A 17,452-nucleotide genomic window follows, 5' to 3' on the forward strand; every position below is an offset into this window, starting at 1 on the left:
ACAAGTAAATAACAAGACAAGGCGATAGATACTATCGTATTTGGTGTAAATAAGACACCCTGTCTGAACATTTTCGTTGTAGATTTTTTTCAAATTGTCTTCGAAGATTTACAAAGTGGGAAAAGGCCATTCCGCCCGTGTGCATTGCGGCTAATCAGAGAGCCATCTATTCTAGTCGCAGTTTCGAACCTTGGCCCAAAGTCTCGTGTGTTCTAATGTTTCCAGGTCAAATGTCAATGAGGTTATCCTATGTTCTTACATGGCACAATAATGGGACAGAAGTATAACGAATTGTAACTCTTTTGAGGAAATCATGCTCATTTTCACCCACAGAGGGAGACACACCAGAAGATACCGCCAAACTGACGGAGGTGTCCGTTGTGGAGAGCTGGAATTTGAAATGGACAATAGGACAAATGCAAGCTTTACATGCGGAAGCACAGAGGCGGTGTCCCGAGAGAACTTTACAGGGGAGCGTCAACGTATACCACGGTTAAAGCGAAACAGTCCTCCTTGAACCAGGTAGGACTCGAACCTACAATCTTCTGATCCGAAGTCAGACGCGTTATCCATTACGCCACTGGCCCAAGAGACGAGCCCGCACTTGGCAGAATGTCGATATGTAATGCCATGGACTTTCACGGAATCAGAATTAAAAAGGTGAACAAGCACCGAAGATAATCACCAACATTGCTTCACTTCGAAGTTTCCAATTTGTGAAGCAGTGCCTTTCACTGGCAAAGGAGAAACATTTGTCCTCAGCTGCCTGCTTCAGGGTCGCCTCCTTCTCTGCTGGAAGTTTCCATCGTTTTATTCACAGTCACGACGCGATTTCATGATCCACTGCAGTGAAAAAGTGTCATGGTGTCGTCCAAACAAGACCCTGCAGAAACTCGGCGAGAAACCTCTGGTCATTTCGAGCTCAGGATGTGGAATTAGACGAGATGCGTGACACCTTTTATTGGCGCCGCCACTTCACTGAAATTAGCGGCTCAAAACGAGCCGTTGTTAGCATCAGCTTGATTTGTACCTTCCTGCAGTGCATTTGCTAAACAAAATCAGATCGGTCCCATCCAGCCCAGCTGACTTATCTATTTTCACACTCTGCAGTATTTCTAATATCTCTTTCTTGTGAACCTCAATCTCTTCTCGTCTAGACGCGAGTAGCTCTGTATCTTCCTCGCCAACATTTTCATTTTCTATAGCGAACACTGTCAAAAAATATTTATTTAGTGCTTCCCCTATCTCCTCTGACTCCACACACAACTTCCCACTATTATCCTTGATTGTCCCAAATATAACTCTCGTCATTCTTTTATTCCTGACATACCTATGGAAAGCCTTAGGGTTAACCCTGATCCTATCTGCCAACAACTTCTCATGTCTTCTCCTGGCTCTTCCAGCTCTCTTTTTAGGTCCCGCCTGATATCGTTGGAACCCTCGAGCGCTCTAACTGAGTTTTCACATTTTGTCCTAACATAAGACTTCTTGTTCTTCTTGACCAGGGATTCCACTTCCTTAGTAAACCACGGCTCACGCGTTCTATATCTTCCTCCCTGCCTGACAGGTACATACTTATCTAGGACACACAGGAGCTTTTCCTTGAATAAGCTCCACATTTTAATGTGCTCACCCTCTGCAGTTTCCTACCCCATTCTACGCTTCCTAAATCTTACCTCGATACATCGTAATTTCCCTTCCACCAGCTGAATCCTTTGCTCCGTGGAGTACACCTATCCCTTTCCATCACGAAAGTAAACCTCAGAGAATTGTGATCGCTGTCTCCAAAGTGCTCACCTACTTCCGAATCTAAAACCTGGCCAGGCTCGTTACCCGTACTAAATCGAAAGTGGCTTCGTCCCTTGAAGGCATGTGTACGTACTGTGTCAGGAAGCCCTCCTGCACACACTGGGCAAAACATGACTCATCTATAGTACTCGTACTGTAGTAATCCCAGTAAATATTTGGATATTATCTTGAGTGTTCCAGAGTTTTTCATTGTCCCAGAGTCCAGATGAAGTTTGCATTCCTCACGTACGTGACGTGAGCGAGAATGATTTCAATGTCTCAGATCAGTTCCTGTCCCGAGAACATCAGAGTCAATGTCCCGTCCTCTACTCGGCCCGACAGTTCACACTTCTTAATCCTCCTCTGATTCCATTTCCCAAAGAGTTTCTCAAGATTTCCAAAGCTGGAGTCTAAATTATATGGTTTGCTTCCTAAACATTTTTTCAACTGCCAACTGACAATATTTTCACAGTATCTCTTCACAATCCTCTGGCTTGCACCATGTCCAGGGATGAGAAGTCCCGTTTGGTGGAGAGATTCCCGAGGCTGGTGAGTTTCACTTTGGAACAAAGATGGTTAAGTGGCAATTTCCTACGGTTGTTTGTAATGATGGGAGAGGGAGCGGTGGGGAATGAGCACTTTGATGAGCAGGAGGAAGTGTTGCCACTGACCCGAGTCAGAGAACAGTGGACAGGGATTAAAGGAATCTAATGAAAAGCAGCACTTCTGCTCAGGACGTTCAATAACAGCTGCAGAAACCCGATGTGTCGAGCAGTGTATCTGGAAAGAGAAACAGAGATAATGTTTTAACTATGGAACATTTCTGATGAAGAACTCGAGTTTCCCAAGTCTAATCAAATTACCAGCCTGGTTCACAAAATAGTTTTTCTGAACTTTGAGCGAAAATTGTACCAGCAGGAAAACATTCCTGACGTAGTCAGCAGGATTCGAACCTACGTGGGGAAACCCCAATGGATTTCTAATCCATCGCCTTAACCACTCGGCCATGACTACCGACAGCTGCACTGGGTTGAGCATTGACCAAATCAGCCGAAATCTCATTGAAAGCTGCTGTTGGCTTGATGAGCTCAATGCTTCCATTCTCCTCTCCCACCTCTGCTGTGAATTGTAAGGTGCGAGACACCAATGTGAAGGAAGAAAAACACAAAGTTAGGAAAAAATATTTGCAGCCAAACTGTGTCAAAATTATTGATTGAAAGGACAATCCCACTTTGGCAATTTGTTAGATCTCTTTGCAAACATGATCAGCAGAGCTGATCAAGAGAGGTATTGATCTGAGTGTTCTTGGACATGAAACTATCCAAGGTGAGTGACATATTCATTTCATTTTCTGGCGAAGGAGCTGGTCTTTCCAGATGCTCACAATGAAAGAGATTTTTCCCAATAAAAGACGGCAAATAAGTCCCATCTAACGCTGACACCATCGTGAGCGCTGCTGTTTCACAATACCACAGAGTCAGGGTCAATTCCCGCCTCATGCAACTGAATGTGTGGAGTTTGCACATTCTCCCCGTGGCTGCGTGCACTTGCTCTGGTTTTCTCCCATAGTCCAAAAATGTACCGGTTAGCTGAAATGGCCGTGCTAAATTGACGGGGTGAATGGAGAGGAATGCATTTGGGCTGGGGCGGGTCGGTATGGAGTTGCTGGGCCGAAGGACCTGTTTCCATATTGTAAGTATGCAAATCTACGGTAATCAATGGCCAAGGGATGACGCACGTTGTTCGATGTTGCGTATAAATGACTTTTCGATTGTTTTTCTTCAAAGTTTCTTTACAATTCAAACGGGAGTGGAAGAAGGGAAATGAATGTCTCCCATAATTCTTGCCTTCTTTTAGCATTCACAGGCGGGATTTTTCCTGTACGTTTTTTTTTTACACTGTGGTTACTGTTAATGTTCTTGTAAGCTACACCGGCTGGTTTCCTCTTTCCTCAATGTTCCTCATCTCTACCCAAACACATTTTCCATCCTTATCTCCTGAATCAATGTAATCTCTAACCATTGCATAATTGCCACGGAAAGTGGGCTTTTCACACGCCTGTGTATGTCATTTTCCAATATTAATTGATCGTTTACTGTGTTGCAATTGCACATGTGAAGAAGAAAACAGAATAGAGGCAGGTGGTCCTGGGTTTCAAACGCACGTAATTGCAGCTAAAACGCAGATTACTGCACACAAAGCGATTACGGAAGCATGCACCGAATCGTCAGGAAGCACACAATAAGTACAATGCTGGAGGTCACGTCAGGAACAGGACCAGAAACACAACAGAAATACGTCTCTTGGGTACTATTTTGGATGTATTTCTCAATGAGCTATCAAATTTTACATATGTTCCATCGGGAGTTACCTCACACAAGGAAGTAACCAGTGCTGCAGACGGTCATATAATCCGAGTCCCAAGTCCCGGAGTCAGAGAGACTCAGTGCCCTGTGTGTACCGACAAGGAACAGCTGTGCATGGGGTTTATCGGGTAACTGAACTGCATGAATGCAGCTCGATGGTCGTCTGTCTGCTTCTCCTCTATAGTTTTCTGTGCAGTCCCTGCGTGCAATCTTGTCAACTAGGTTTGTCCGGCACAAGATGGGCATTGGTCGCTTGTCTCTGAGAGAGGCTGTTGGTTTATGTGTTGTCATAATTCCGAGTGTAAGGAGGAATCTGGTTGTCAGTTCCCAGAAACTGACTTTAATAAATGGAAGCGTGCTTTGTAACTTGCCGCGTGGCATATCCTCGTTGCGAAGTTCGTGCACTGCGAATCACGTTGCGGGACAATCCAATTTTGGCAAATAATTTGTGTGTCAGTCACGAGTTGCCACGACCAGCTATCCCTACTAGCAATACGGACAAATGGCAAGAACTACAAATTCGATTAGAGCAGCACAAGGTTAATGTGACAGGGCAAACAGAAGGTAGCCAGAAGATTTCTGGGTGTAGGGCAATCACCCAAGGTACCTTTTCATATGAAAATCTGTGCATCAGTAGAATCTGTAACCCAAGTAGTCTATGTTGGTTATTCATATTCCAGACAACTTGTGTTGTTCCCCGTTTACTCTGAAAGTGAATAGACATAGTTACTTCACCGTTATTTCGAAAGAAGATCCTGCATTGAATCTGTTCGACGTTATTTGATGCTGTGCTGAAAAGGTGGGCAATCGCGATGTGAAACGTTGCTATACTTTCATTTCCTTCATTACTGTCCTGGTGAGGGAGAAAGGTGATCACCGGGGCATTGATGGCCTAATTTAATCACGGATACAATTGGAAATGTTCACTCTTATTGGTTCGTTGTTGTTCTGTTTTGTTTTATGATACTTGAGCACTTTCTGGGACTTGGCAATAAACTAAATCTCCAGTAGGTTTGGAATTGCCTCGCTGTTACTTGTGCGAGCGGTTCATGTCAGAGACGACTCACAGTGCATCACAGACAGCACTTAAGCTTCGGTGTGTCTGATCATGGTACTGCCTTTTCAGTTCTGATTCTGTTCCACGTTAAGAGCTGTCAGGTTTTGGATTCGCTGGAGAGGAAAGTGGGTAATGCGATATGTGAGGTATTTTTCTTTAGCCAAAATCTTTGATGGCGAACTTGGGAAAGTGTCAAGAAGAATGGTCGTTGGCAGTAAATATCCGGAAACCTTCATCTCTGGATCGGTTGGGCCCATCCACCCTCCAAACAAAATAGCCAAACTCGCTGACTGAGCAACAAACATCATGCGTTTTTTTTTGCAAATGGTGTATTCAAACCGTTGCCGGTGGCTGGATCATCTCAGAGTTGTCGAGCATGGAAACAAATCCCGCGAGCCAACTTGCCCTTGCTAAACAGATAACCGAAATTAATCCATACATAGCTCACAATATTTGTGCCTTATCTCTCCGAGGTCTTCCTGTCTATACACCCATTCAGATGCCTTTGAAATGTTGTGAGTGCACCAGACTCTGCCACTAAATGTGGCAATTCATTCCACACACAGAAAAGTTCTGTGTGAAAAACATGTGTCCCTCACATCCCTTTTAAATTTTTCCTCTCTCACATTAAATGTTTGCTATGTAGATTTGAACTCGCGTGTCTTGTGAAAAAGTGCTCCCTGACTATTTAATTTGTCTGTCTTCCTCATGATTTTATAAGCTTCTGAGAGGCCATATCTAAGCCCTGAAGCTCCTGGGAATCTGACGAAGCCTATTCAGTTTCGTTCTCACCTCCAAGCAGTGCAAACCTTGCAAATCCTTGTAAAGGTTTTCTCAACGTACACTTGAAAGAAGTGTGTCCAGCTGCAGCACTTGCTTGACCGCGTGGTCACTCTGGAGCTGCGGGTGGACTCACTGTGGAGCATCAGCAATTCTGGAGAGTTATGTTGCCTCCCAGGTGCTCAGGCCAGGGATGTCGCCCATCGGCTGAAGATCATTCGAAAAGTGGATCGTGAACAGCCAGTTGTCTTGGTGCATACAGGCACGAGATGAGGACATGCAGGGAGAATTCAGGGAGCCAGGAGAGAAATTAAAAAGGAGGACCTCAAAGGTAGTAATCTCTGGATTGCTGCCGGTGCCATGTGACTGCCAGCGTAGAAATGAATAAAAAAAGGCACGATGAACACGTGACTTGAGGAATGGAGCTGCAGGGCGGGTTTCAGATTTGTTGGACTGTGCGACCAGTTCAGGACAATGTGGGACTATAAGAAAATTGACGATCTACATCTGAACCAGACGGGAACGAATGTCCTTTCGGGAGTTTTTGCTACTGCTGTTGGGGAGGTTTTATACTAATGTGGCAGGAGGCTGGGAACCACAAGATTAACCAAGTCGGCAGTGAGGTGGAAACTGGAAACGCTAAGAATCAGGAAGATAACATTAAAAATGGGAAGAGTAGGCAGAGAGCAGATGAATGCAAAAGAACTGGTGGCCTGAAATGCATCTACTTTAATGCATGGAGTATAGACAGATGAGCTTAGGGTTTAGGTTGATGCCGGGGAATATGACGTTATTGCGATCACAGAGATTTAGTTGAAGGAAGGGCATGGTTGGCAATCAAATGTTCTAGGATATAGATGTTTCAGATGGGACAGGGAGGGAAGAAAAAGGGGAAGGTGTTGCATTGCTGGTCAGAGATGATATCATGGCTGTGCGAAAGGAAGACACCATGTAAGGCTTGGGTCGTGAGACACTATGGATGGAGTAGTGAAATAAGAAGGGTGAGGTTAGATTTTTGGGGCTGTATTACAGTGAGCGTGAGGTGTAAGAAAAACATAGTTAAACAGATCATGGAAAGACGTAGAGGCAATTCTTTAGTTTTGATTGGAGATTTCCGTTTTCCCAACATTGTCCGGGATACTCTTAGCGACAGAGGTCTGGATGGTATACCATTTGTAAGAAGCCTCCAGGTGAGTTTTCTGCGGCGGTATATCAATAGTCTGAGGAGGGAATAGGCCATATTGGAACTGATATTGGGGAATAAGCCAGGGCTGGCGATAGCAGTTGCCGTGGGTGATTTCTTTGGGAAGTGTCCAATATTCTGTAAGTTTTAGAATACTCATTGACAAAGATGAGAGTGGTCCTGAGGAAAGAGTACTATCCTGGGCCAAAGCTAATTATATCAAAATTATGCAGGAGGTCGGAAATGTGGATTGGACACAGCTATTTGTAGGAAAGTCCACAGTTCATATGTAGTAGGCTTTCAAAGATAGGTTAAATATAGTGCAGGATAGGCATGTCCTGTTGAAGAGAAAGTGAGGTCTGCAGATGCTGGAGATCAGAGCTGGAAATGTGTTGCTGGAAAAGCGCAGCAGGTCAGGCAGCATCCAGGGAACAGGAGAATCGACGTTTCGGGCATAAGCCTGAAGAAGGGCTTATGCCCGAAACGTCGATTCTCCTGTTCCCTGGATGCTGCCTGACCTGCTGCGCTTTTCGAGCAACACATTTCCATGTCCCGTTGAAGGCATAGGATTTGAAAGACAATATTCGTGAACTGTTGATGACAGGACAATTGTACGACTCGCCAAGAGGAAAAGGGAAGCATACATAACGCCTCGGCAGCTAAGAACATAATGGTCCCTCGAGGAACATGAGAAGAGTAGGACAAGTCTTAAATGAGGAATCAAGGGGGTTAAAAGGGGTCATGAAACAACTTCACGCTAGCACAATTAAGGAGAATCCTAAAGCCTATTATTCATATATAAGAAGCAAGCGGGTAACCAGAGAAAGGATTGGTCTACTAAAGGAAAATAAAGGAAGGGTGTATGTCGAATCTGAGAGACTGGGTATGATTCTGAATAATTATTTTGCATCAGTGTTCACTGAAGAGAGGAATATGATGAATATTGAGTCTAGAGTAAGACATTTGATTAGTCTGGATCATGTTGACTTAAGTAGGGAAGCTGTGTTGGGCAGGCTAGGGGTAATTAATGTGGACAAATCCCCAGGAACGGATGGGATCTATCCCTGGTTCCTGAGTGAGTTGAGAGAGGAAATAGTTGGGGCCCTGACAGATATCTTCGTGGCGAACTTCAGCACAGGTGAGGTTCTGGCCGACTGGAACGTTACTCAGATTGTCCACTGTACAAGAAGGATAATAGGGATATTCCGGATAACTACAGAACAATGGGCCTAACATCAGTGTTGGGAAAGTTGCTGGAGAAGGTACTGAGAGATAAGATCTATTCATATTTAGACAATAATGTGCATATCAGTGAGAGGCATAGAGTTTTTTGGGAAAGTGCCCAAGTTGATAGATGAAGGAAAGGCTGTTGATGTCATATACATGCACTACAGTAAGGAGTTCGATAAGGTTCCCCATGGTAACCAAATACAGTACGTAAAGTAACATGGTGTGCAGAGTGTTCTAGACAGGTGGATAAAGAATTAGTTGAGCAATAGGAGACAGAGAGTGGCAGTTGAATGGAGTTTCTGGAAATGGAGAAAGATGACCAGTAGTGCTCCACAGGGGTCAGTGTTGTGGCCACTGTTGTTTGTGATATAGATAAATGTTCTGGAAGAGAGCACGGTTGGAATTATCAGAAAGTTTGCAGATGACACGAACATTCCTGGACTAACAGAAAGTATAAGTGACTGTTAAAGAATACAGGAGGATACTGGAAAGTTGGGCGGAAAAGTGACAGCTGGAGTTCAAACCAAACAAATGTGAGGTGACGCATTTCGGTCGGTCTAATTCTAGATGGGGTTATACAATGAAGGAAGAACTTCGGGAAAAAAAAAAGTTGATGGACAGAGAGATCTGTGAGTACAGGTCCATTATACACTGAAGGTCGCTGCACAGGTGGATAGAGTGGTCAAGCAGGCATATAGTATGCTTGGCTTCATTGGATGGGGTATTGAATAAAATGGCTGGCAGGTCATGTTAAAATTGAACAATACATTGGTTTGGCCACACTTAGAATACTGTGCAAATATCTGGTCGCCACATTACCAAAAGGATGTGGACGCTTTGGAGAGGGCGCGTAAAAGGTTTAAGCGAATGTTGCCTCGTATGGAAGGTACAATCTAGGAAGAGAGGTTGAGTTGTTTTGTTTTCATTAGAAAAAAGGAGTTTGAGTGGGACCTTTTTGAGGTTTACAAAATCATGAAGAGTACAGACAGGATAGATAGAGAAAAGTTTTATGTCCCAGATTGAAGGATTAAATACCGAGAGGTCACGCTTTCAAGATGAGTGGTGAAAGGTTTAAGAGGGATACAGTGGGTGGTGGGTGTCTGGAACGCGTTCCCAGCAGAGACGGGAGAGGTAATCACGGTAGATACATTTAAGATGCGTCTGGACAGATGCATGAGTAGGTGGGGAGCAGAGGGATACAGGTGCTTAGGAATTGGGTGACAGGTTTAAACAGTAGATTTGGATCGGCTCAGGCTTGAATGGATGAAGGGCCTGTTTCTTGTCTGTACATTTTCTTTGGTCTTTCTTCTTAAATTACGCCAATTTCATTACATAATCTGAGAGGTCTAAGTGCCTGAAGTGAATCGATGCTGAAACACTCGTCATAAAAATTCTGAGTGTGGGCTTTTGTGTGGTAGCGGGATCGAGGGTTTTAAGATGCTGGATTTTAAGCTTCAGTTTCTATCGAATCGTGGCTTCAAATACCAGCATCGTAAGTGAGCTACTATGTGGAGATGTATGCGTGAGAACTGCGCATGTGTGGATGCCTTTTAATTTGAGTGTTTGCAGCTCCTCAGTGTGCTTACCCTCTCGGTGATAAAATCAGCGACCGTCTCTGAAAACAACGCAAGTTCCTGCTGTCCGACGTATCCTCATATCCAGTCGATAGCTTTGCTTTTGGATGTCTGCGTTGCCAGTTTCTGTATCTCAAATAGTTAGCGCAGTTGGCTGAAATGTTGGTGGTTCGAGCCCACCCAGGGAATAAGCCTCAAATATTTCAGCACAAGCATTCACCCCGACCATGTATTGACATTGGAACCGGGAAAACTCATCCATGATTCACCCCAAGTCCGCAGGGAGTGAGACGTTTACACGCAGCAGAATACGACATCACTTTCTCCAAGCTCCCGATGCCAACAGAGAGCGGCCACTGCGGCTTCAATCAGCGACTTTCTGCCAAGCCATGGGAAACAACTCGTGAAACCTCCTTCCTTTGGAACAGCTCTTCCGTGAGAAAGGAGAAAAACATACACTTTAAATTGGAAAGGGCTTCAGGACATTGGAATGTTGCTCCAGTTCTTGGAACGTGTTATAAATAAAACTCCTGCCTTGAAAATAGGAAGTGGTAAAAGGTTTTAGGTAGAAAGAACAAAGAAAGTGTTGATTGAGATGACTCTGTCTCGTCAGCAGATAGGAAATGCCCAACACTGTTAACGGAAATGATTGGATTTCCTTAGGTAACGTCCCGACTGATTTACGGCCTGCCAGAGTGATTGGAAATCACATCAGCGATGTAAAGGTGAGGGTAAAAATATGAAGATATTAAGGTTGAACCTTAAATCCCCGGACAAGTGCTGAATAGATTGTAATGCTTTGAAGGAATAACTGAAGTGAAAGGTGTGAATGATATTTTTGTGATTAAGAGCAATGAACTGGATCCTAACAAAGTGCTGATGAATTATGCTCGCAATGTAATAGCAAACTAATCCACAGTGCACCGTGCTTGGTTAGCTCAGTCGGTGCAGTGTGAGATGCTTAATCTGTGATTGGTGGGTGCAAGCCTCACAATGGGCACTTTCACTGCTTAATACAATTCCGGCTCTTCGTTCCACGTGCAGTATTGCAACCCTTCACAGGGGAATGTTCTTGCTGCTTTCATTGACACATCTGTCCGCCTGCTTTTGATCACACGTCGGTTTCTGAGTGAACACTGTTTCCATTTTACTGGAGACACCAGAGACAACTTTATCAGTGCAGCCGAAAATACGATGAATAATGTCCGTTTCAAAACGTAAGGTTCCAAACCAACCGTGCACCACCCAAAGTGTTCAAAGGCACGGAAAGCGAATGGCCACTTGCTAGGGGTCTGGCAGAAACGGATCAATGTCACATGGGTACTGAACCAATTTGTAGTGATTCAGATTGTTCTGATGGAAACCGAAGGGAACTCTCCCTCAACGTTTTGCAATTGTTCTTCTTGTGTTTAACGTAATGAACAGTATATTGTCAGTAACGAGGGTGGAGGTGCGGCAGGATCGTGAGGTTTCAGTGTGGGACATAGACACAGTAAGTCAAATATCCCCAGAGCACGGGAGAGCTGTTTGGTACAGGATCACTGCCATCTTCTCTTACTAAACCAACAAATGACATTATTGGAAAATGCTGGTAGCATCTTGGAAATATAAATCGATTTAAGACTTCAGGACTAGTGACACTCCTTTTCCATGTGCATCTCCACCTGCGTTTGCACACTCTTCCTTTTTATTGAATGACTCCTGACTTCCAACTTTATATTCAGCTTCTCTTTTATTACTTCCTCTCCAACCATTTTCCCAGTCTCCGATTTTGTATCAGAACTGTTCCATTTTTCACATTGCCCAGGACTTCGAACTGAACAAATAACTCTGTTTTTATTTCCTTAGATAGCAGATGACCAGAGACTGGAAGGCAGTGTTGTTCCGAAATCTCATCCATGATTCACCCCGAGTCCACAGGGAGCAAGACGTTTACACGCAGGAGAATACGACACCATGTTCTCCAAACCGCCGATGCCAACTGAAAGCGGCCACTGCAGCTTCAATCAGGGCTTCCTGCCAAACCCTGGGACACAGCTCGTGGAAACTCCTTTCTCATTAACTGCTCTTCCCGTGGGAAAGGAACAAAACTTCCATTTTAAATTGAAAATTCAGGAGATTGGAAGGTTGTTCCTGTTCTTGGAACGTGGTATAAACAAAACTCCTGTCTTGAAAATAAGAAGTGGTAAACGTTTTAGGCCGGAAGAACAAAGAAAATGTTGATTGTGAGGACTCTGTCTTGTCAGCAGATGGGAAATTCCCAATACTGTAAACAGGAATGATTGGGTTTCCTAAGGTAATTTTCCGACTGATTTACTGCTGAAGTGAATGGAAATCACTTCATATGAAAATATTCGGGTTGAATCTTAAATGCCGGGACAAGTGTTAAATAGATTGTAATGTTTTGAAGAAATAACAAAAGTGAAAGATGCGAATGATGTTCTTTGTGATTGGGAGGAATGAGCTGGATCTTTGCAAATTGTTGTGCCAGGTGAATTATGCTCAGAATGAAATAGCAAACTAATTCATCGTGTGCCAACCCTGGATATCTCAGTTCGGTGCAATGTGAGGTGTTTAATCAGAGAGCCGTGCGTCCAAGCCCCATAATAGGCGTTTTCACTGTTTAATCGAGTTCCAGCTCTTCGTTCCACATGCGGAATTGCAAGCCAACGCTGGTGGAGCATTCTTGTTGCTTTCATAGACACATATGTCCTCCTGCTTTGATCACATGTCGGTTTCTGAGTGAAAACTGTCTGCACTTTACTGGAAGCGCCAGAGACAAGTTTATCTGTGCAGCTGAAAATGCTATGAATGATGTCCATTTTAGAACATGAGATTCCACTACATCCGTGCACCGACCAAAGTGTTCAAAGACACAGAACGCGAATGGCCATTTGTTAGTGGTCTGTCAGAGACGGCTTAATGTCTCATGGGCCCTGAACGACAATTAACTGATTCAGAATGTGCTGATGGAACGGAACGGAGCTCTCCCTGTACATTTTGCAATTGTCCTTGTTGTGTGCTCATGTAAGTTTATGTAATGAACAGTTTAGCGCCAGTAACGAGGGTGGGGGTGGGGAAGGATTCTGAGGTTTCAGTGTGGGACAGACGTGATCTGATCGAACGGGTAAGTCAAATATTCCCAGAACATGAGAGAGCCGACTGGTCCAGGATCACTCCCATCTTCTGTTTCAGAATCAACAAATGAAATTGCTGGAAAATCTCAGCAGGTCCGGTCGCATCTTGAAAATGAAAACCGAATGAGATTTCGGGACTGGTGACACTTCTTTTTCCATCTCCATGTCCCTCTGCCTTTCTACAAACTTCCTTCTTATTGAATATGTCCTGACTTCAAACTTTATATTCAGCTTCACTTTCATTGCTTCCTCTCCAAACATTTTCCCAGTCTCTAAAATTGTATCATGCTTGTTCTATCTCTCACTTTGCCCAGGACTTCCAACTGAACAAATAACTCTGTTTCTATTTCTTTAGATACCAGATGGCCAGAGATTGGAAGACATCGGAGGACGGTTCGAGCTTTCAGAATATCTAGTCTTCTCCGCCATTCGATCTTGGCTAATATCGTTCTTAACTCCATTCTCCAGTCCTCTACCTGAACACTTACTCCCCAGTCTTAGGATCCAGTCTTTTACCCAGAGTGGGTCCTAATCCGTCCCAAAACCCTCCACATGTGTTGGCAGCTGTTACACCATGTCTACGTGTCATCAATCTCAGTCTCAGTGATTATCGGCAAACACGAACTGTTCTGAGCAGCTCGATCGGGTCTCTGGCCCCACTGTGATCCTGCGGGGGAGCAGTAATCATCTTCATCTCCTCCGGAAAGGATCGGCGCTTCAAAACAAAAAATGGACAGAAAGAAAGATAGGCTTGTGTGTCAAGATATGTGGAGGTAATTGGTTTCTGACCTGGTCAGTAAACCTTACTCTGTATATCCCCGCAAATTCTAGCTGTCGTGATGAAAGGGAATACAAGTCCAATTTATTGCCATCTACACTTTTATTCGATATGTATTCTTCCTTGTTCTGAATATGCAGGGAGTTTCCAGCACTGATGGTCACCATTTCTAAGAGTGTATGCTGCGGGCCCTGATCTTTTCTAGAGAGTAGCAGTATCAGTTTGTGCGAAAGTGCCCCAGTACAAAGCTTAGAAGAAACATTGTTGTTCCCTCTTTCCGGGCGACAGTCTTTCATATCATGATCGATGGGGTTTTATTGCATTCTCATCAGCAAACCTTGTTTTGAATTTAATCGCCCAATACTACTGTAGCGGTGAAAAGAATATAATTCCGAATACCTGCTGCGTGAATTTCATTTTCAAATTTCTATTAGCAGTGGTCCTTCATATGTGGTGATGTGTATATCACTGCTGGCCATCCTGTTTAAGAGTGCCGTTACATATGTTCCTCTGTCTTGGTGCTGCAGGGAAAATTGTCTGCGCCGTTTCAGCCAATATTTCTTGGATATTTCAACATGGTATTCTTTATTTTTTCAATCATGTCCTCTTTAAGGACGCAGTTACCGGGCACTGATCCTTTCTGTAACAACAGTACCGCATTTGCTTGACATGCGAAGGTGGCCTGGATCAGTAACAAGGAGAGCATTCATTTCCTTCTGTCACAGCGAACACTGGATTCATGATGTTAATCTCTGTCAAATGCATCCGAAAAAGTGCTCTGAAAGCTTCATTTGAACGCTGTCTGGCGTTTCTCAACGTGTGTCAACCAAAAGCAGAAATCCTCAATCATAGTTTGGAGCATTTCACATATTCGAGTTTCGAAGCAGCAGACACGCATACAGTTCATTCAGTCAACAACAGGAATGAAAAGATTTACAGGCACAGATGAACTATCGACTCTTGTTCTCATACTGGTAATAATATTACTGTGTGGCCTGAAGTCTAAGCCTTGTTGTCACTGAAAATGAGGAAATCGCAGACAGGCTGCCGAATGACGCAGTATGTATTTTGTTTTCTTGTTCTCACAGAGTTCCAGGAAAGTATGACAGCGAGGGAGAGGAATGCAAGTCAAGTGCAGCTCTGGGGAAACACCTTCTGTCTAATTCAGTCATCAACAAGAAACGTGAATGCGACTAAAGCGGGAAACCTTTTCACAACTCGAACAAAGAGCAATCACGAACAGTGACCACCTCTTTGACATCTCAGATCGCCTTTGACCTTCCCTGAATATGTATAGAAACTAATTTTTGTACACCTCAAAGTGAGAAGTGTTTGATTTACCGACAATAAGTGAGTCGCATGTCCTTGATTGCCACATAGGTTTCCAACTCAGCTTGCAGCCAGGTGGCAGTTCCTCATGGCTCTGCTGGATAATGCACTATTATGAAGAAAGAAAAGGAAAGTTGGAACTCTTATTGGCTCTGGGTTTCGAATAATCTTGCTACGTATTCTGCCATTCTCGGATTCCAGTGCTAAACCAGTTTTTCAGTTCATCCGAGCAGCAGGAGAGTCGGCGTTTCTGGCAGGAGCAGAATTCATCATCTCCAGTGATCACTTTATCTGAGGAGAGAAAATGAACAAAGTTTCACACAGCGACTAATCGGAATTGCATTCCGTTTCAGCATGGTAGCAGGTATGGGCTAGCAAAATCAAAGCCAGATTTGCTGATGAGAACAACAAGCACGACCGCTCAGATAGAGCAATTCCTTCCCACCGCTTATTCTGCAGAACTGGTGCAGTTGCTGTGAGTATGCTGCAGGGTATCATCAGGTACATGCTCTTGGGTTTCCGGTTTTGGCCTGTGTGCTCGCGGGGCTGAGCAATCCGAGACTCTGATTTCAGATTCCACTTCTTAAGAAGTCTTGTGTTTGCATCCCTGCGGGGGCCATGTGTGCTAATGGATTAAGCTGGCAACGTTTTGCAGAGATGAGTTTTGTTAAAGTTGAACAGACCAAAAGCAGTCATTTCTTCTAACCCGGCTGTGATGTGGCACAGCAGAAAACAACCAACATGTCAGTGCCCATGTTTTCCCCTTCTGCTGTAGTTGTCACGTTCCCCTCCAGCTCGAAAGGCCACCAGCATAATATGCAACTCAAAAACAGGCTGCGCCAATCATTCATATTCCAGACAATTTGCATTTTTCACCGTTTCTCTGAAAGTGAATGGAGGTATTTATTTCCCTGTTTATGTGAAATTAGGTTCTACATTGAATCTGCTCGCAGTTTTCTGTTGTTGTTGCGAAAAGGAGGGAAATTGCGATGTGAAACTTGGTTACTTTTCCCTAATTTCCTTAATTTCTGTCCTGATGAGAGAAGCTGGTGATTGGTCCTCTCGATCCGGTGGAGACATCAGCCCAATTGTTAACCTCATCTAATCGAGACTGTAATTGGTAATCTTCACTTTTCATGGTTCATTCTTAGTCAGTTCCGATTCATGTTACTTGAGCACTTTCCTGGAAGTATTGGTGCACTAAGGCGCCAGTACGTTGAAAGCACCATTTGGAATTGCCTCGCTGCAATTTGTGTGAGCAGCTCATGACCCAGACGACTCGCTCTGCCTGTCAGACAGCATTCATGAGCCCATGTGTCTGAAAATAGGTTCTCTTTGTCAGTTCTGCTTCTGTTCATGAGTTGTCAGGTGTTTGGTTTCGCTGAAGAGCTGCGCGAGCAACATGAATTGTGAGGTATTTTCCGCTGCCAAAATCTCCCACTGAGAAGTTGGGAATGTGTCAAGAAGAATGGTCATTGGCAGCCTAAGACCAGAAAAAAATGATTCGTTGCTGGTTTTACCGAAGCAGCCTGTGGGAGTTATCTCAAATGGGAGAGTACTCGCTTTGCATGCGAGAGATTGCGGGGTTGCTAGCTGCGTTCTTCATCCCCTTTCAGGGCGGCACCGTGGCTCAGTGGTTAGCACTGCTGCCTCACAGCATCAGTGTTCCACGTTTGATTCCTGTGCGTAGTTTGCACATTCTCCCTGCGCCTGCGTGGGTTTCTTCCCACACTCCAAAGATGTGCAGGGCAGGTGAATTTTACATGCTAATTTTCCCATAATGATCAGTGCATTAGTTCGAGGTCTGGGTGGGTTACTCTTTGGAGGGTCGGTGTGGCCTAGTTACGCTGAAGGGCCGGTTTCCATACTGTAGGGAATCTAATCTAACCATCTTACAGAAAACTAGCCCAACACACTGACCAAGTGATGAGTGCCTATTCAAACTGGTGTTCGTCACAGCAGCATCTCAGAGGGGCTGAGCCCGTAAACAAACGCTCTATTTGCCAAATTTTCACGTTTATTCTTTTTCAACTTTCCTGTCTGCATACAGATCCATATGCCTTTGAAATGTTGAGAGTATACCAGACTCCACCACTAAATCTGACAATTCATTCCAAACACGCAAACCTTTCTGTGTGAAAAAAACAATGTCCTTCAGATCCCTTTTAAATTTTACCACTCTCCCCTTAAAACAGTGTTCCCTTGCTTTGAACTTGCCTGCCATTGGAAG

General features: G+C 44.2%; 2 non-coding genes across 2 annotated transcripts; both read right to left on the bottom strand.

Moving 5' to 3' along the window:
* Positions 1–514: 514 nt before the first annotated feature.
* On the bottom strand, positions 515–587 carry trnar-ucg (transfer RNA arginine (anticodon UCG)). Its single transcript has one exon. It is a non-coding gene; the product is annotated as a tRNA-Arg (tRNA).
* A 2,133-nt stretch (positions 588–2,720) lies between these two features.
* Positions 2,721–2,802, bottom strand: trnas-aga (transfer RNA serine (anticodon AGA)). The gene has a single exon. It is a non-coding gene; the product is annotated as a tRNA-Ser (tRNA).
* Positions 2,803–17,452: the final 14,650 nt, after the last annotated feature.

The sequence above is a fragment of the Chiloscyllium plagiosum genome, unplaced genomic scaffold (assembly GCF_037043375.1).
Source record: "Chiloscyllium plagiosum isolate Xiang-an unplaced genomic scaffold, Cpla_swu_hap1 HiC_scaffold_31, whole genome shotgun sequence".
NCBI classification, from domain to species: domain Eukaryota; kingdom Metazoa; phylum Chordata; class Chondrichthyes; order Orectolobiformes; family Hemiscylliidae; genus Chiloscyllium; species Chiloscyllium plagiosum.